Source organism: Anser cygnoides, chromosome 16 (genome assembly GCF_040182565.1).
Source record: "Anser cygnoides isolate HZ-2024a breed goose chromosome 16, Taihu_goose_T2T_genome, whole genome shotgun sequence".
Lineage (NCBI taxonomy): Eukaryota > Metazoa > Chordata > Aves > Anseriformes > Anatidae > Anser > Anser cygnoides.
In genome coordinates, this window is record NC_089888.1 from 16499693 (window position 1) to 16519993 (window position 20301).

Sequence of the window (20301 nt, forward strand, 5' to 3'; positions counted from 1 at the left end):
TGCATATTGTGACCCAGAGTGGTGCTAGGCAACCGCCATGTCCCACTGCAGGGCTGACAGGCACAGCCTCAGTCAGCCCCAAGGCATAGCTGGCCCCAGCCCAGACCTGCGGCTCCCAACAGGGTCCTGGGGCACCAGTGCAGGTGGGCTCGAGCTGGATGGTCTTTAAGGTCCCTTCCAACCCCAGCCATTGTAGGATTCTGTGAGGGAGGCAGTGCACAAGGAAAATGGGGTGGGGTGCTGATGTCTGAAGAAAGCAAAGAAACAACAAAACTAAGAGGAGGATTCAAACTAACAAAAGTGGTAGGACTGAAGGAAAGACCAAAGAAAGAAAAGGTCATAATGAAAAGAAACAACCAGACAAAACAAAATCAAACAAAAACTGTCTATTCCATTGTTGCAGGGTTGGGAACGTACACCGATGGACACAAAGGAATTAGAGCAACAGCCTTGGAGGAGTTTGAGGCAGCAAGCCGAGGTTTCAGCTGTGTTCGGAGAATGCCAAAAGGAAAGGCTCAAAGAGATGCTTGGAAAGAGCCTTAAGGGTCAAACAGGACCAGACCTCAACAAATGGAGAAAAAAGTGGGGAACCTCCGTACAATTTGAGGTAATCCGTGAGAGCTACAGGACATGCAGACACAGGTAGGTAACAAATACCAGACAGGTAAGCTGCTTTTCCAGAACTAACGCAGGTAAGGCAAAATTTTCCCTAAATACAATGTGGTGGAGGCAAAGGTAGCTAGCGGGCATGTACCAACGTCCAAATTAGCCAGAATTCTCTGTTACCTAGCCTAGAGGATCCGGGTTTAGGATCCTCAAAGAAAAAATCTCTGTTGGAGGAAGCCAAATCTTTTTTCTAGAAGCATGCCGAGGTGAGGAGGGAAGGGTAGCTACCAGGCATACAGTTATGCATAAACTTGGCCAAACTTGTGGTGTCCCTACCCTGAAGGGCTTTGCAGCTGGTACCCAGAGCTAAATGTGTCTCAGGCAGAATCCCATACATTTTGAGAAACTTTTGTGGAGGAAGCGATGGTTGCTAGCAGGCATGCAGCTACGTCCAAAGTAGGGCCAAAGTTGAGAGAGACGTAACGTGGAGGGGTCTTCAGCTGGTATTGACAAGCACTTGTTTATTTGGAGCTAGCCCAGAAGTTTTGGAGAACAAGATGAGGGAAGGGAAGTGAAGGTACCCAGGCAGGTACCTCCGTCGGAAATTGGGCAAAGTTGTCAGGTACCTAGCCTGAAGCGATCTGAGGGCAGGATCCCAAAGTAAGTCTGTATGTGGAGGTAGCCACAAGGTTTTGGCAAAGCAGATCAGCCAGAGGCAAGAGAAGCCTCTTGGCATGCACCTCCGTCGAAAATTGGCCCAAGTTCTCAGGTACCTAGCCTGAAGGGTTCTGCGGACCGAATCCACAAGTCCCTCTCTCTCTGGAAGAGGCCAAAACATTTCAGAAAGTATGCCTGGGAGGAGGAACGGGTAGCTACTGGGCATGCATAAATTCCCAATTTGGCCAAAATTCCTATAGCCACCCCAGACGGGTACGCTGCTTTTGTCCAGAACAGCCGCAGGGAGGCGAAACGTTTTCCTAAGTACAACCTGGCGGAGGCAAAGTATTCTACCGGGCATGTACCAACCTCCAAAGTCGCCCAAATTCTCTGTTACCTAGCCCAGGGGAATCCGAGTTTAGGATCCCCAAAGAAAAAATCTCTGTTGGAGGAAGCCAAATCTTTTTTCTAGAAGCATGCCGAGGTGAGAAGGCAAGGGTAGCTACCAGGCATAGAGTTATGCATAAAGTTGGCCAAACTTGTGGTGTCCCTACCCTGAAGGGCTTTGCAGCTGGTACCCAGAGGTAAATCTCTCCCAGGAATAATCCCAAACATATTGAGAGGCTTTTGTGGAGGAAGCGATGGTTGCTAGCAGGCATGCAGCTACGTCCAAAGTAGGGCCAAAGTTGAGAGAGACGTAACGTGGAGGGGTCTTCAGCTGGTATTGACAAGCAGTTGTTTATTTGGAGCTAGCCCAGAAGTTTTGGAAAACAAGATGAGCGAAGAGAAGTGAAGGTACCCAGGCAGGTACCTCCGTCGGAAATTGGGCAAAGTTGTCAGGTACCTAGCCTGAAGCGATCTGAGGGCAGGATCCCAAAGTAAATCTGTATGTGGAGGTAGCCACAAGGTTTTGGCAAAGCAGATCAGCCAGAGGCAAGAGAAGCCTCTTGGCATGCACCTCCGTCGAAAATTGGCCCAAGTTCTTGGGTACCTAGCCTGAAGGGTTCTGCGGACCGAATCCACAAGTCCCTCTCTCTCTGGAAGAGGCCAAAACATTTCAGAAAGTATGCCTGGGAGGAGGAATGGGTAGCTACTGGGCATGCGTATAATTCCCAATTTGGCCAAACTTCAGGTAGCTACCCCAGACGGGTATGGTGCTTTTATCCAGAACTGCCGCAGGGAGGCGAAACTTTTTCAAAAGTACAATGTGGCGGAGGCAAAGGTAGCTAGCGGGCATGTAAAAACCTCCAAACTATCCCAAATTCTCTGTTACCTAGCCCAGGGGAATCCGAGTTTAGGATCCCCAAAGAAAAAATTTCTGTTGGAGGAAGCCAAATCTTTTGCAGAAGCATGCCGAGGTGAGAAGGCAAGGGTGGCTACCAGGCATACAGTTATGCATGAACTTGGCCAAACTTGTGGTGTCCCTACCCTGAAGGGCTTTGCAGCTGGTACCCAGAGCTAAATCTCTCCCAGGAATAATCCCAAACATTTTGAGAGGCTTTTGTGGAGGAAGCGATGGTTGCTAGCAGGCATGCAGCTACGTCCAAAGTAGGGCCAAATTTGAGAGAGACGTAACGTGGAGGGGTCTTCAGCTGGTATTGAGAAGCAGTTGTGTATTTCGAGCTAGCCCAGAAGTTTTGGAAAAAAAGATGAGGGAAGAGAAGTGAAGGTACCCAGGCAGGTACCTCCGTCGGAAATTGGGCAAAGTTGTCAGGTACCTAGCCTGAAGCGATCTGAGGGCAGGATCCCAAAGTAAACCTGTATGTGGAGGTAGCCACAAGGTTTTGGCAAAGCAGATCAGCCAGAGGCAAGAGAAGCCTCTTGGCATGCACCTCCGTCGAAAATTGGCCCAAGTTCTCAGGTACCTAGCCTGAAGGGTTCTGCGGACCGAATCCACAAGTCCCTCTCTCTCTGGAAGAGGCCAAAACATTTCAGAAAGTATGCCTGGGAGGAGGAATGGGTAGCTACTGGGCATGCGCATAATTCCCAATTTGGCCGAAATTCAGGTAGCTACCCTAGACGGGTACGCTGCTTTTATCAAGAACTGCCGCAGGGAGGCGAAACTTTTTCAAAAGTACAATGTGGCGGAGGCAAAGGTTGCTAGCGGGCATGTAAAAACCTCCAAACTATCCCAAATTCTCTGTTACCTAGCTCAGAGGTATCCGAGTTTAGGATCCCCAAAGAAGAAATCTCTGTTGGAGGAAGCCAAATCTTTTGCAGAAGCATGCCGAGGTGAGAAGGCAAGGGTAGCTACCAGGCATACAGTTATGCATAAAGTTGGCCAAACTTGTGGTGTCCCTACCCTGAAGGGCGTTGCAGCTGGTACCCAGAGGTAAATCTCTCCCAGGAATAATCCCAAACATTTTGAGAAGCTTTTGTGGAGGAAGCGATGGTTGATAGCAGGCATGCAGCTACGTCCAAAGTAGGGCCAAAGTTGAGAGAGACGTAACATGGAGGGGTCTTCAGCTGGTATTGACAAGCATTTGTGTATTTGGAGCTAGCCCAGAAGTTTTGGAAAACAAGATGAGCGAAGGGAAGTGAAGGTACCCAGGCAGGTACCTCCGTCGGAAATTGGGCAAAGTTGTCAGGTACCTACGCTGAAGCGATCTGAGGGCAGGATCCCAAAGTAAATCTGTATGTGGAGGTAGCCACAAAGTTTTATCAACCAAGATAAGCGGGAGGCAAGAGAAGCCTTTTCGCATGCATCTCCATCGAAAATTGGCCCAAGTTCTCGGGTACCTACCCTGAAGGGTTCTGCGGACCGAATCCACAAGTCCCTCTCTCTCTGGAAGAGGCCAAAACATTTCAGAAAGTATGCCTGGGAGGAGGAATGGGTAGCTGCTGGGCATGCACATAATTCCCAATTTGTCCAAACTTCAGGTTGCTACCCCAGGTGGGTATGCTGCTTTTGTCCAGAACTTCTGCAGGGAGGCAAAACTTTTTCAAAAGTACAATCTGGCGGAGGCAAAGTATGCTACCGGGCATGTACCAACGTCCAAAATAGCCAAAATTCTGTTACCTAGCCCAGGGGAATCCGAGTTTAGGATCCCCAAAGAAAAAATCTCTGTTGGAGGAAGCCAAATCTTTTTTCTAGAAGCATGCCAAGGTGAGAAGACAAGGGTAGCTACCAGGCATACAGTTATGCATAAACTTGGCCAAACTTGTGGTGTCCCTACCCTGAAGGGCTTTGCAGCTGGTACCCAGAGCTAAATGTGTGTCAGGCAGAATCCCATACATTTTGAGAAACTCTCGTGGAGGAAGGAGAGGTAGCTAGCAGGCATGCAGCTACGTCCAAAGTAGGGCCAAAGTTGAGAGAGACGTAACGTGGAGGGGTCTTCAGCTGGTATTGACAAGCAGTTGTGTATTCGGAGCTAGCCCAGAAGTTTTGGAAAACAAGATGAGCGAAGGGAAGTGAAGGTACCCAGGCAGGTACCTCCGTCGGAAACTGGGTAAAGTTGTCAGGTACCTCCCCTGAAGCGATCTGAGGGCAGGATCCCAAAGGAAATCTGTATGTGGAGGTAGCCACAAGGGTTTGGCAAACCAGATCAGCCAGAGGCAAGAGAAGCCTCTTGGCATGCACCTCCGTCGAAAATTGGCCCAAGTTCTCAGGTACCTAGCCTGAAGGGTTCTGCGGACCGAATCCACAAGTCCCTCTCTCTCTGGAAGAGGCCAAAAACATTTCAGAAAGTATGCCTGGGAGGAGGAACGGGTAGCTACTGGGCATGCAGATAATTCCCAAGTTGGCCAAAATTCCGGTTGCTACCCCAGACGGGTACGCTGCTTTTATCAAGAACTGCCGCAGGGAGGCGAAACTTTTTCAAAAGTACAATCTGGCGGAGGCAAAGTATGCTACCGGGCATGTACCAACGTCCAAAATAGCCCAAATTCTGTTACCTAGCCCAGGGGAATCCGAGTTTAGGATCCCCAAAGAAAAAATTTCTGTTGGAGGAAGCCAAATCTTTTGCAGAAGCATGCCGAGGTGAGAAGGCAAGGGTAGCTACCAGGCATACAGTTATGCATAAAGTTGGCCAAACTTGTGATGTCCCTACCCTGAAGGGTTTTGCAGCTGGTAAATCTCTCCCAGGAATAATCCCAAACATTTTGAGAAGCTTTTGTGGAGGAAGCGATGGTTGATAGCAGGCATGCAGCTACGTCCAAAGTAGGGCCAAAGTTGAGAGAGACGTAACGTGGAGGGGTCTTCAGCTGGTATTGAGAAGCATTTGTGTATTTGGAGCTAGCCCAAAAATTTTGGAAAACAAGATGAGGGAAGGAAAGTGAAGGTACCCAGGCAGGTACCTCCATCGGAAATTGGGCAAAGTTGTCAGGTACCTAGCCTGAAGCGATCTGAGGGCAGGATCCCAAAGTAAATCTGTATGTGGAGGTAGCCACAAAGTTTTGGCAACCAAGATAAGCGGGAGGCAAGAGAAGCCTCTTGGCATGCACCTCCGTCGAAAATTGGCCCAAGTTCTCGGGTACCTAGCCTGAAGGGTTCTGCGGACCGAATCCACAAGTCCCTCTCTCTCTGGAAGAGGCCAAAACATTTCAGAAAGTATGCCTGGGAGGAGGAACGGGTAGCTGCTGGGCATGCACATAATTCCCAATTTGTCCAAACTTCAGGTAGCTACCCCAGGTGGGTATGCTGCTTTTGTCCAGAACTTCTGCAGGGAGGCAAAACTTTTTCAAAAGTACAATCTGGCGGAGGCAAAGTATGCTACCGGGCATGTACCAATGTCCAAAATAGCCAAAATTCTGTTACCTAGCCCAGGGGAATCCGAGTTTAGGATCCCCAAAGAAAAAATCTCTGTTGGAGGAAGCCAAATCTTTTTTCTAGAAGCATGCCAAGGTGAGAAGACAAGGGTAGCTACCAGGCATACAGTTATGCATAAACTTGGCCAAACTTGTGGTGTCCCTACCCTGAAGGGCTTTGCAGCTGGTACCCAGAGCTAAATGTGTGTCAGGCAGAATCCCATACATTTTGAGAAACTCTCGTGGAGGAAGGAGAGGTAGCTAGCAGGCATGCAGCTACGTCCAAAGTAGGGCCAAAGTTGAGAGAGACGTAACGTGGAGGGGTCTTCAGCTGGTATTGACAAGCAGTTGTGTATTCGGAGCTAGCCCAGAAGTTTTGGAAAACAAGATGAGCGAAGGGAAGTGAAGGTACCCAGGCAGGTACCTCCGTCGGAAACTGGGTAAAGTTGTCAGGTACCTCCCCTGAAGCGATCTGAGGGCAGGATCCCAAAGTAAATCTGTATGTGGAGGTAGCCACAAGGTTTTGGCAAAGCAGATCAGCCAGAGGCAAGAGAAGCCTCTTGGCATGCACCTCCGTCGAAAATTGGCCCAAGTTCTCAGGTACCTAGCCTGAAGGGTTCTGCGGACCGAATCCACAAGTCCCTCTCTCTCTGGAAGAGGCCAAAAACATTTCAGAAAGTATGCCTGGGAGGAGGAACGGGTAGCTACTGGGCATGCAGATAATTCCCAAGTTGGCCAAAATTCCGGTTGCTACCCCAGACGGGTACGCTGCTTTTATCAAGAACTGCCGCAGGGAGGCGAAACTTTTTCAAAAGTACAATCTGGCGGAGGCAAAGTATGCTACCGGGCATGTACCAACGTCCAAAATAGCCCAAATTCTGTTACCTAGCCCAGGGGAATCCGAGTTTAGGATCCCCAAAGAAAAAATTTCTGTTGGAGGAAGCCAAATCTTTTGCAGAAGCATGCCGAGGTGAGAAGGCAAGGGTGGCTACCAGGCATACAGTTATGCATGAACTTGGCCAAACTTGTGGTGTCCCTACCCTGAAGGGCTTTGCAGCTGGTACCCAGAGCTAAATCTCTCCCAGGAATAATCCCAAACATTTTGAGAAGCTTTTGTGGAGGAAGCGATGGTTGCTAGCAGGCATGCAGCTACGTCCAAAGTAGGGCCAAAGTTGAGAGAGACGTAACGTGGAGGGGTCTTCAGCTGGTATTGAGAAGCAGTTGTGTATTTCGAGCTAGCCCAGAAGTTTTGGAAAAAAAGATGAGGGAAGAGAAGTGAAGGTACCCAGGCAGGTACCTCCGTCGGAAATTGGGCAAAGTTGTCAGGTACCTAGCCTGAAGCGATCTGAGGGCAGGATCCCAAAGTAAACCTGTATGTGGAGGTAGCCACAAGGTTTTGGCAAAGCAGATCAGCCAGAGGCAAGAGAAGCCTCTTGGCATGCACCTCCGTCGAAAATTGGCCCAAGTTCTCAGGTACCTAGCCTGAAGGGTTCTGCGGACCGAATCCACAAGTCCCTCTCTCTCTGGAAGAGGCCAAAACATTTCAGAAAGTATGCCTGGGAGGAGGAATGGGTAGCTACTGGGCATGCGCATAATTCCCAATTTGGCCGAAATTCAGGTAGCTACCCTAGACGGGTACGCTGCTTTTATCAAGAACTGCCGCAGGGAGGCGAAACTTTTTCAAAAGTACAATGTGGCGGAGGCAAAGGTTGCTAGCGGGCATGTAAAAACCTCCAAACTATCCCAAATTCTCTGTTACCTAGCTCAGAGGTATCCGAGTTTAGGATCCCCAAAGAAGAAATCTCTGTTGGAGGAAGCCAAATCTTTTGCAGAAGCATGCCGAGGTGAGAAGGCAAGGGTAGCTACCAGGCATACAGTTATGCATAAAGTTGGCCAAACTTGTGGTGTCCCTACCCTGAAGGGCGTTGCAGCTGGTACCCAGAGGTAAATCTCTCCCAGGAATAATCCCAAACATTTTGAGAAGCTTTTGTGGAGGAAGCGATGGTTGCTAGCAGGCATGCAGCTACGTCCAAAGTAGGGCCAAAGTTGAGAGAGACGTAACATGGAGGGGTCTTCAGCTGGTATTGACAAGCATTTGTGTATTTGGAGCTAGCCCAGAAGTTTTGGAAAACAAGATGAGCGAAGGGAAGTGAAGGTACCCAGGCAGGTACCTCCGTCGGAAATTGGGCAAAGTTGTCAGGTACCTACGCTGAAGCGATCTGAGGGCAGGATCCCAAAGTAAATCTGTATGTGGAGGTAGCCACAAAGTTTTATCAACCAAGATAAGCGGGAGGCAAGAGAAGCCTTTTCGCATGCATCTCCATCGAAAATTGGCCCAAGTTCTCGGGTACCTACCCTGAAGGGTTCTGCGGACCGAATCCACAAGTCCCTCTCTCTCTGGAAGAGGCCAAAACATTTCAGAAAGTATGCCTGGGAGGAGGAATGGGTAGCTGCTGGGCATGCACATAATTCCCAATTTGTCCAAACTTCAGGTAGCTACCCCAGGTGGGTATGCTGCTTTTGTCCAGAACTTCTGCAGGGAGGCAAAACTTTTTCAAAAGTACAATCTGGCGGAGGCAAAGTATGCTACCGGGCATGTACCAACGTCCAAAATAGCCAAAATTCTGTTACCTAGCCCAGGGGAATCCGAGTTTAGGATCCCCAAAGAAAAAATCTCTGTTGGAGGAAGCCAAATCTTTTTTCTAGAAGCATGCCAAGGTGAGAAGACAAGGGTAGCTACCAGGCATACAGTTATGCATAAACTTGGCCAAACTTGTGGTGTCCCTACCCTGAAGGGCTTTGCAGCTGGTACCCAGAGCTAAATGTGTGTCAGGCAGAATCCCATACATTTTGAGAAACTCTCGTGGAGGAAGGAGAGGTAGCTAGCAGGCATGCAGCTACGTCCAAAGTAGGGCCAAAGTTGAGAGAGACGTAACGTGGAGGGGTCTTCAGCTGGTATTGACAAGCAGTTGTGTATTCGGAGCTAGCCCAGAAGTTTTGGAAAACAAGATGAGCGAAGGGAAGTGAAGGTACCCAGGCAGGTACCTCCGTCGGAAACTGGGTAAAGTTGTCAGGTACCTCCCCTGAAGCGATCTGAGGGCAGGATCCCAAAGTAAATCTGTATGTGGAGGTAGCCACAAGGGTTTGGCAAACCAGATCAGCCAGAGGCAAGAGAAGCCTCTTGGCATGCACCTCCGTCGAAAATTGGCCCAAGTTCTCAGGTACCTAGCCTGAAGGGTTCTGCGGACCGAATCCACAAGTCCCTCTCTCTCTGGAAGAGGCCAAAAACATTTCAGAAAGTATGCCTGGGAGGAGGAACGGGTAGCTACTGGGCATGCAGATAATTCCCAAGTTGGCCAAAATTCCGGTTGCTACCCCAGACGGGTACGCTGCTTTTATCAAGAACTGCCGCAGGGAGGCGAAACTTTTTCAAAAGTACAATCTGGCGGAGGCAAAGTATGCTACCGGGCATGTACCAACGTCCAAAATAGCCCAAATTCTGTTACCTAGCCCAGGGGAATCCGAGTTTAGGATCCCCAAAGAAAAAATTTCTGTTGGAGGAAGCCAAATCTTTTGCAGAAGCATGCCGAGGTGAGAAGGCAAGGGTAGCTACCAGGCATAGAGTTATGCATAAACTTGGCCAAACTTGTGATGTCCCTACCCTGAAGGGTTTTGCAGCTGGTAAATCTCTCCCAGGAATAATCCCAAACATTTTGAGAAGCTTTTGTGGAGGAAGCGATGGTTGCTAGCAGGCATGCAGCTACGTCCAAAGTAGGGCCAAAGTTGAGAGAGACGTAACGTGGAGGGGTCTTCAGCTGGTATTGAGAAGCATTTGTGTATTTGGAGCTAGCCCAAAAGTTTTGGAAAACAAGATGAGGGAAGGGAAGTGAAGGTACCCAGGCAGGTACCTCCGTCGGAAATTGGGCAAAGTTGTCAGGTACCTAGCCTGAAGCGATCTGAGGGCAGGATCCCAAAGTAAATCTGTATGTGGAGGTAGCCACAAAGTTTTGGCAACCAAGATAAGCGGGAGGCAAGAGAAGCCTCTTGGCATGCACCTCCGTCGAAAATTGGCCCAAGTTCTCGGGTACCTAGCCTGAAGGGTTCTGCGGACCGAATCCACAAGTCCCTCTCTCTCTGGAAGAGGCCAAAACATTTCAGAAAGTATGCCTGGGAGGAGGAACGGGTAGCTGCTGGGCATGCACATAATTCCCAATTTGTCCAAACTTCAGGTAGCTACCCCAGGTGGGTATGCTGCTTTTGTCCAGAACTTCTGCAGGGAGGCAAAACTTTTTCAAAAGTACAATCTGGCGGAGGCAAAGTATGCTACCGGGCATGTACCAATGTCCAAAATAGCCAAAATTCTGTTACCTAGCCCAGGGGAATCCGAGTTTAGGATCCCCAAAGAAAAAATCTCTGTTGGAGGAAGCCAAATCTTTTTTCTAGAAGCATGCCAAGGTGAGAAGACAAGGGTAGCTACCTGGCATACAGTTATGCATAAACTTGGCCAAACTTGTGGTGTCCCTACCCTGAAGGGCTTTGCAGCTGGTACCCAGAGCTAAATGTGTGTCAGGCAGAATCCCATACATTTTGAGAAACTCTCGTGGAGGAAGGAGAGGTAGCTAGCAGGCATGCAGCTACGTCCAAAGTAGGGCCAAAGTTGAGAGAGACGTAACGTGGAGGGGTCTTCAGCTGGTATTGACAAGCAGTTGTGTATTCGGAGCTAGCCCAGAAGTTTTGGAAAACAAGATGAGCGAAGGGAAGTGAAGGTACCCAGGCAGGTACCTCCGTCGGAAACTGGGTAAAGTTGTCAGGTACCTCCCCTGAAGCGATCTGAGGGCAGGATCCCAAAGGAAATCTGTATGTGGAGGTAGCCACAAGGGTTTGGCAAAGCAGATCAGCCAGAGGCAAGAGAAGCCTCTTGGCATGCACCTCCGTCGAAAATTGGCCCAAGTTCTCAGGTACCTAGCCTGAAGGGTTCTGCGGACCGAATCCACAAGTCCCTCTCTCTCTGGAAGAGGCCAAAAACATTTCAGAAAGTATGCCTGGGAGGAGGAACGGGTAGCTACTGGGCATGCAGATAATTCCCAAGTTGGCCAAAATTCCGGTTGCTACCCCAGACGGGTACGCTGCTTTTATCAAGAACTGCCGCAGGGAGGCGAAACTTTTTCAAAAGTACAATCTGGCGGAGGCAAAGTATGCTACCGGGCATGTACCAACGTCCAAAATAGCCCAAATTCTGTTACCTAGCCCAGGGGAATCCGAGTTTAGGATCCCCAAAGAAAAAATTTCTGTTGGAGGAAGCCAAATCTTTTGCAGAAGCATGCCGAGGTGAGAAGGCAAGGGTAGCTACCAGGCATAGAGTTATGCATAAACTTGGCCAAACTTGTGATGTCCCTACCCTGAAGGGTTTTGCAGCTGGTAAATCTCTCCCAGGAATAATCCCAAACATTTTGAGAAGCTTTTGTGGAGGAAGCGATGGTTGATAGCAGGCATGCAGCTACGTCCAAAGTAGGGCCAAAGTTGAGAGAGACGTAACGTGGAGGGGTCTTCAGCTGGTATTGAGAAGCATTTGTGTATTTGGAGCTAGCCCAAAAGTTTTGGAAAACAAGATGAGGGAAGGGAAGTGAAGGTACCCAGGCAGGTACCTCCGTCGGAAATTGGGCAAAGTTGTCAGGTACCTAGCCTGAAGCGATCTGAGGGCAGGATCCCAAAGTAAATCTGTATGTGGAGGTAGCCACAAAGTTTTGGCAACCAAGATAAGCGGGAGGCAAGAGAAGCCTCTTGGCATGCACCTCCGTCGAAAATTGGCCCAAGTTCTCGGGTACCTAGCCTGAAGGGTTCTGCGGACCGAATCCACAAGTCCCTCTCTCTCTGGAAGAGGCCAAAACATTTCAGAAAGTATGCCTGGGAGGAGGAACGGGTAGCTGCTGGGCATGCACATAATTCCCAATTTGTCCAAACTTCAGGTAGCTACCCCAGGTGGGTATGCTGCTTTTGTCCAGAACTTCTGCAGGGAGGCAAAACTTTTTCAAAAGTACAATCTGGCGGAGGCAAAGTATGCTACCGGGCATGTACCAATGTCCAAAATAGCCAAAATTCTGTTACCTAGCCCAGGGGAATCCGAGTTTAGGATCCCCAAAGAAAAAATCTCTGTTGGAGGAAGCCAAATCTTTTTTCTAGAAGCATGCCAAGGTGAGAAGACAAGGGTAGCTACCAGGCATACAGTTATGCATAAACTTGGCCAAACTTGTGGTGTCCCTACCCTGAAGGGCTTTGCAGCTGGTACCCAGAGCTAAATGTGTGTCAGGCAGAATCCCATACATTTTGAGAAACTCTCGTTTAGGAAGGAGAGGTAGCTAGCAGGCATGCAGCTACGTCCAAAGTAGGGCCAAAGTTGAGAGAGACGTAACGTGGAGGGGTCTTCAGCTGGTATTGACAAGCAGTTGTGTATTCGGAGCTAGCCCAGAAGTTTTGGAAAACAAGATGAGCGAAGGGAAGTGAAGGTACCCAGGCAGGTACCTCCGTCGGAAATTGGGCAAAGTTGTCAGGTACCTAGCCTGAAGCGATCTGAGGGCAGGATCCCAAAGGAAATCTGTATGTGGAGGTAGCCACAAGGGTTTGGCAAACCAGATCAGCCAGAGGCAAGAGAAGCCTCTTGGCATGCACCTCCGTCGAAAATTGGCCCAAGTTCTCAGGTACCTATCCTGAAGGGTTCTGCGGACCGAATCCACAAGTCCCTCTCTCTCTGGAAGAGGCCAAAACATTTCAGAAAGTATGCCTGGGAGGAGGAACGGGTAGCTACTGGGCATGCAGATAATTCCCAAGTTGGCCAAAATTCCGGTTGCTACCCCAGACGGGTACGCTGCTTTTATCAAGAACTGCCGCAGGGAGGCGAAACTTTTTCAAAAGTACAATCTGGCGGAGGCAAAGTATGCTACCGGGCATGTACCAACGTCCAAAATAGCCCAAATTCTGTTACCTAGCCCAGGGGAATCCGAGTTTAGGATCCCCAAAGAAAAAATTTCTGTTGGAGGAAGCCAAATCTTTTTTCTAGAAGCATGCCAAGGTGAGAAGACAAGGTTAGCTACCAGGCATACAGTTATGCATAAACTTGGCCAAACTTGTGATGTCCCTACCCTGAAGGGTTTTGCAGCTGGTAAATCTCTCCCAGGAATAATCCCAAACATTTTGAGAAGCTTTTGTGGAGGAAGCGATGGTTGCTAGCAGGCATGCAGCTACGTCCAAAGTAGGGCCAAAGTTGAGAGAGACGTAACGTGGAGGGGTCTTCAGCTGGTTATGACAAGCATTTGTGTATTTGGAGCTAGCCCAGAAGTTTTGGAAAACAAGATGAGCGAAGGGAAGTGAAGGTACCCAGGCAGGTACCTCCGTCGGAAATGGGGCAAAGTTGTCAGGTACCTAGCCTGAAGCGATCTGAGGGCAGGATCCCAAAGTAAATCTGTATGTGGAGGTAGCCACAAGGTTTTGGCAAACCAGATCTGCCAGCTGTGTGGCATCCAGGGCAGCATTGATAGCACATGCAGTTTGTATGTGGTCTTGGAGACTAGCTACGTGTGTCTTTATGCAGTCTGGGAGGCTACAGATAAGGGGGAGTTAACCTTGCCAGATCAATCAGGGCTAGCCTTGGGGATATCCGTGAGATCCTTCTCCTGCATCGCTTGTATGCAGGCTGGTTTTTGAACAGATGCAGCCAAATGGGAGAACCCTGAGGTCTTCATGACAAGGGATTGTCCTCTTTCTTGTGGGTCTATTCCACTGACCTGATAGGCAGCTAAAATGAATCTATGCCCCTAACCCAATAGGCAGTTAATATGTTTATTTAACGTATAAATGCTATCGCAGGTATTCCTCACCAAAGTGAAGGTGAAGGTGCAGAGCTTACCAAGGAGGTGTCCCTGTCTTGGTGGAGAAGGAGCACAGAACATCGACTGCCTCTTGTAGGTTTTCAATTTTTCTTCTGCCCCCCAACCCCCCAGCTCTCCCTTTTTTCCTCACTCTAGGGTTTTGCTGTCATTAACTTTTTTACCACTACCTCCTAACACTTTTATATCCTAAGCTTATCTGTCCCACCCTGGGATGACAATGAGCATATTTTGGGCAAAAAGTTGCGTATTATAGTCTTCTATGTTTAGCATGTACTTCCTTAATCTCATTACCTCCTTAAGAGTTAACTTTAATGTTTATTTTATAAGGAGTGAAGCAAAAGGTTTCACTTTGGGCACCGCAGACTTCAAGATTCTGTTCTGATGCGCAAAGAGGGTTTGTCACAGCCTGGGTATGCTGCTTTTGTTCAGAACTAAGGCATGTAGGCCCAACTTTTCCAGTGTGCTCCAGGCACCTGTCAGGACCTCCTGGGGCAGGACAGCCCAGCCGTGAGCTTGAGAGAGCTGGGCCATGGACGTCCTGGCTGTGGAGCTTCTCAGGGGCACAGGTATGGTGGAACCAAAAGAGAGTGTTCATCTCCAGGGGAAAGAGAGAGAAGTCCACCCTGTGGCACTTGGGGACTCCTGGACTCGCACATGCACCACCTCACTCAGGACCAAGCATGGGGACCCAGCTCCTTGGGAAGCCAAGGACAGGGACCGTGACCACATGGCAGCCCTGTGCTGTCAGGGGCAGTGCATATTGTGACCCAGAGTGGTGCTAGGCAACCGCCATGTCCCACTGCAGGGCTGACAGGCACAGCCTCAGTCACCCCCAAGGCAGAGCTGGCCCCAGCCCAGACGTGCGGCTCCCAACAGGGTCATGGGGCACCAGTGCAGGTGGGCTCGAGCTGGATGGTCTTTAAGGTCCCTTCCAACCCCAGGCATTGTAGGATTCTATGAGGGAGGCAGTGCACAAGGAAAATGGGGTGGGGTGCTGATGTCTGAAAAAAGCAAAGAAACAACAAAACTAAGAGGAGGATTCAAACTATCAAAAGTGGTAGGACTGAAGGAAAGACCAAAGAAAGAAAAGGTCATAATGAAAAGAAACAACCAGACAAAACAAAATCAAAGAAAAACTGTCTATTCCATTGCTGCAGGGTTGGGAACGTACACCGATGGACACAAAGGAATTAGAGCAACAGCCTTGGAGGAGTTTGAGGCAGCAAGCCGAGGTTTCAGCTGTGTTCAGAGAATGCCAAAAGGAAAGGCTCAAAGAGATGCTTGGAAAGAGCCTTAAGGGGCAAAGAGGACCAGACCTCAACAAATGGAGAAAAACCTGGGGAAGCTCCGTACAATTTGAGGTAATCCGTGAGAGCTACAGGACATGCAGACACAGGCAGGTAACAAATACCAGACAGGTAAGCTGCTTTTCCAGAACTAACGCAGGTAAGGCAAAATTTTCCCTAAGTACAATGTGGTGGCGTCTGGGTCAGAGAAACGAACTGTAGCAGTGCAAGTTGACCCTGTAGACAAGGTGAAGAAATGGTATAGAGGCTCAGGTCGTTTAGAACGCAAACAGTCTTCTGCTAAGTCTGGGCATAGTGAAGACGAGGCTGGGCCATCAAAGGTGCAGGAGACTGAAGATGAGGATGGGGATGTCGAAAAATCAACAGTAACTACCCGGACTCTATACCAGTGTGAGCTACGAGATGTGCGAAAAGATTTTGGTTGCTGTATAGGTGAGCAGCTTGTCACCTGGCTGCTCCAGTGCTGGGACACTGGAGCCGATTATGTGGAATTAGAGGGCAAGAAAGCCAGGCGGCTGGGATCCCTTGCTAGGGACGCATGCATTGACAAAGCAATTGGAGATGGAGCACGATCTCGCAGTCTCTGGAGGCGTCTCCTGTCAGCTGTGCAGGAAAGGTATCCCTTCAAGGAAGAACTTGTATGTCTACCAGGCAAGTGGACCACCATGGAGAAGGGAATTCAGTACCTGAGGGAATTGGCCGTACGGGAAGTAATTTATAAGGCCCTAGACGACGCACAAACATCCGCAGATCCAGATGCAGTCCAGTGTACACCACCTATGTGGTGGAAGTTTGTACGGAGTGCACCATCATCATATGCCAGTTCATTGGCAATAATAGCCTGGAAAGCGGAGGAGAATCCCCCAGTGAATGAAGTGGCTAAATTACTCCGGCAGTACGAAGGAAATCTCTCTTCTTCCCTACAGGCCTGTGTCTCGGCTGTGGAGAAACTCTCTGAAGAGGTCCACCAACTTAAAGAGAATTTATCTTCCCCTCCACCTGAACGAACCAGTGTCCACCAGCTAAAAGAGAATGCTTTGGAGAAACTTTCTGAAAAGATCCACCAACTTGAAGAAAGATTATCTTCCCTTCCACCTGAACGAACCAGTGTCCACCAGCTAAAAGAGAATGCTTTGGAGAAACTTTCTGAAAAGATCCACCAACTTGAAGAGAGATTATTTTCCTCCCCACCTGTACAAACCAGTGTCTCAGCTATTAGGGCTAAACGTTCATCTATGCAAGGAAGACAATATGGTGGGCACACACACCGCGCCACCCTGTGGTTTTACGTACGTGACCATGGAGAGGACATGAGAAAATGGGATGGAAAATCTACTGCGACCCTAGAGGCACGGGTACGTGAATTGCAAAGGAAAACAATTGGGAAAAAGGAATTCTCTGAAAAGTTTGCTGCTCCAACTTCCAGCAGGCAGTCCTTTAGACACAGAAACGAAGATTCTGACCAGGACTAGAGGGGCCCTGCCTCCAGCCAGGGGGAGGAAAGGGACAATCGAGTTTATTGGACTGTGTGGATTCGATGGTCTGGCACATCAGACGCACAGAAGTATAAGGCTTTAGTAGACACCGGTGCAAAATGTACTCTAATGCCATCAAGATATAAAGGGCCAGAGCCCATCTGTATTCATGGCGTGACGGGGGGATCCCAGCAGTTAACTGTATTGGAGGCTGAAGTGAGTCTAACCGGCAATGAGTGGCAAAAGCACCGTATTGTGACTGGCCCAGATGCTCCGTGCATCCTTGGCATAGACTATCTTAGAAGAGGATATTTCAAGGACCCAAAAGGGTTCCGCTGGGCTTTTGGCATAGCTGCCTTGGAGACAGAGGACATTAAACAGTTGTCTACCTTGCCGGGTCTCTCAGAGGACCCTTCTGTTGTGGGGTTGCTGAGGGTTGAAGAACAGCAAGTGCCGATCGCTACCACAACTGTGCACCGGCGGCAATATCGCACCAACCGAGACTCCCTGAGTCCCATCCATACGCTAATTCGTCAACTGGAGAGCCAAGGAGTGATCAGCAAGACTCATTCACCTTTTAATAGTCCCATATGGCCAGTGCGAAAGTCTAATGGTGAGTGGAGACTAACAGTGGACTATCGTGGCCTGAACGAAGTCACGCCACCACTGAGTGCTGCAGTGCCAGACATGCTAGAACTCCAGTATGAACTGGAATCAAAGGCAGCCAAGTGGTATGCCACAATTGATATCGCTAATGCATTTTTCTAATGCATTTTTCTCCATCCCTCTAGCAGCACAATGCAGGCCACAGTTTGCTTTCACTTGGAGGGGAGTCCAATATACTTGGAATCGGCTGCCCCAGGGGTGGAAACACAGCCCTACCATTTGCCATGGACTGATCCAGTCTGTGCTGGAGCAGGGGGAAGCTCCTGAACACCTGCAGTACATCGATGACATCATTGTGTGGGGTGACACTGCAGAAGAAGTTTTCGAGAAAGGGAAGAAAACAGTCCAAATCCTTCTGAAGGCCGGTTTTGCCATAAAACAGAATAAAGTTAAAGGACCTGCACGAGAGATCCAGTTTTTAGGAATAAAATGGCAAGATGGACGTCGTCAAATCCCAATGGATGTGATCAACAAAATAACAGCTATGTCTCCACCAACTAGCAAAAAAGAAACACAAACTTTCCTAGGTGTCGTGGGGTTTTGGAGAATGCATATTCCAAATTACAGTCTGATTGTAAACCCGCTCTACCAAGTAACCCGTAAGAAGAATGCTTTTGAATGGGGCCCTGAGCAACGACAAGCCTTTGAACAAATTAAGCAGGAAATAGTTCATGCAGTAGCCCTCGGGCCAGTCCGAACAGGACCAGATGTAAAGAATGTGCTCTACACCGCAGCCGGGGAGAATGGCCCCACCTGGAGCCTCTGGCAGAAAGAACCTGGGGAAACTCGAGGTCGACCCCTGGGGTTTTGGAGTCGGGGATACAGAGGATCTGAAGCCCGCTATACTCCAGCTGAAAAGGAGATATTGGCAGCATATGAAGGAGTTCGATCTGCTTCGGAAGTGGTCGGTACTGAAGCGCAGCTCCTCCTGGCACCCCGACTGCCGGTACTAGGCTGGATGTTCAAAGGAAGGGTCCCCTCTACACATCATGCAACTGATGCTACATGGAGCAAGTGGGTTGCACTGATTACTCAGCGGGCTTGAATAGGAAACCCCAGTCGCCCAGGAATCTTGGAGATGATTATGGACTGGCCAGAAGGCAAATACTTTGGGATATCATCAGAGGAGGAGGTGGTTCGTGCTGAAGAAGCCCCACTGTACAACAAGCTACCGGAAAATGAGAAGAAATATGCCTTGTTCACTGACGGGTCCTGTCATATTGTGGGAAAGCATCGGAGATGGAAAGCTGCTGTATGGAGTCCTACACGACGAGTTGCAGAAGCTGCTGAGGGAGAAGGTGAATCGAGTCAGTTTGCAGAAGTGAAAGCCATTCAGCTGGCTTTAGATATTGCTGAACGAGAAAAGTGGCCAGTTCTCTATCTCTATACTGATTCATGGATGGTAGCAAATGCCCTGTGGGGGTGGTTACAGCAATGGAAGCAGAACAACTGGCAGCGCAGGGGCAAGCCCATCTGGGCTGTGGCATTGTGGCAAGATATTGCTGCCCGGGTAGAGAACCAGGTTGTAAAGGTACGCCATGTAGATGCTCATGTGCCCAAGAATCGGGCTACTGAAGAACATCAAAACAACCAGCAGGTGGATCAGGCTGCTAAGACTGAAGTGGCTCAGGTGGACCTGGACTGGCAACATAAAGGTGAATTATTTATAGCCCGACGGGCCCATGACACCTCAGGCCATCAAGGTAGAGATGCAACCTACAGATGGGCTCGTGATCGAGGGGTGGACCTGACCATGGACACTATAGCACAGGTTATTCATGACTGTGAAACATGTGCTGCAATCAAGCAAGCCAAACGGTCAAAACCTCTTTGGTATGGAGGACGATGGCTGAAATATAAATATGGAGAGGCCTGGCAGATTGATTACATCACACTCCCTCAAACCCGTGGCGGCAAGCGCCACGTACTTACAATGGTGGAAGCAACCACCGGATGGCTGGAAACATATCCGGTGCCCCATGCCACCACCCGGAACACTATCCTGGGCCTTGAAAAGCAAGTCCTATGGCGACATGGCACCCCAGAGAGAATTGAGTCAGACAACGGGACTCATTTCCGAAATAACCTTATAGACACTTGGGCCAAAGAACATGGTATTGAGTGGGTATATCACATCCCCTATCATGCACCAGCCTCTGGAAAAGTTGAACGATGCAATGGACTGTTAAAGACTACACTGAAAGCAATGGGTGCTGGGACATTCAAAAATTGGGATACACATTTGGCAAAGGCCACCTGGTTAGTCAATACCAGGGGATCTGCCAACCGAGCTGGACCTGCCCAATCAAACCTGTTACGCACTGTAGAAGGGGATAAAGCTCCTGTAGTGCACGTAAGAAACATGTTGGGTAAAACAGTCTGGGCTACTCCTGCCTCAGGAAAAGGCAAACCCATTCATGGAATTGCTTTTGCTCAGGGACCTGGATGCACTTGGTGGGTAATGCAAAAGAATGGGGAGGTCCGATGTGTACCTCAAGGGGATTTGATACCGGGTGAGAATAGCCTATGAGTTGAATTGTAGTATGTTAATTATTATATAATACTGTATGTCATCACTACCATGATTGCTATATATCATACGTGAAAATGGTGATTAATCAGAATGTATTGGAAAGAGTGTAACCTGAGCATGACATAAATGGTATGGAATAAGGGGTGGATATCTGTCCTGGTTCCAGTTAGGACAGAGATTATTTTCCCTCATAGTAGCTGGTAGGGTGCTATGTTTTGGATTAGGGTGAGAAGAATGCTGATAACATGCTGATGTTTTAATTGTTGCAGAGCAGTGTTTACACCAGGCCAAGGACTTTTCGGCTTCTCGCTCTGTCCTGCCAGCGAGCAGGCTGGCGGTGCAGCAGGAGCTGGGAGAGGACAGACCCAGGACAGCTGACCCAAACTGGCCAAAGGGGTATTCCATACCATCTGACGTCATGCTAAACA

At 49.2% G+C, this 20301-nt stretch overlaps 1 long non-coding RNA gene across 1 annotated transcript; it reads left to right on the forward strand.

The window, feature by feature from the left end:
• The first annotated feature begins 166 nt into the window (after window positions 1-166).
• On the forward strand, window positions 167-10201 carry LOC136786491 (uncharacterized). The gene is made up of 2 exons (XR_010825336.1): window positions 167-5644; window positions 6519-10201. It is a non-coding gene; the product is annotated as an uncharacterized lncRNA (long non-coding RNA).
• Window positions 10202-20301: the final 10100 nt, after the last annotated feature.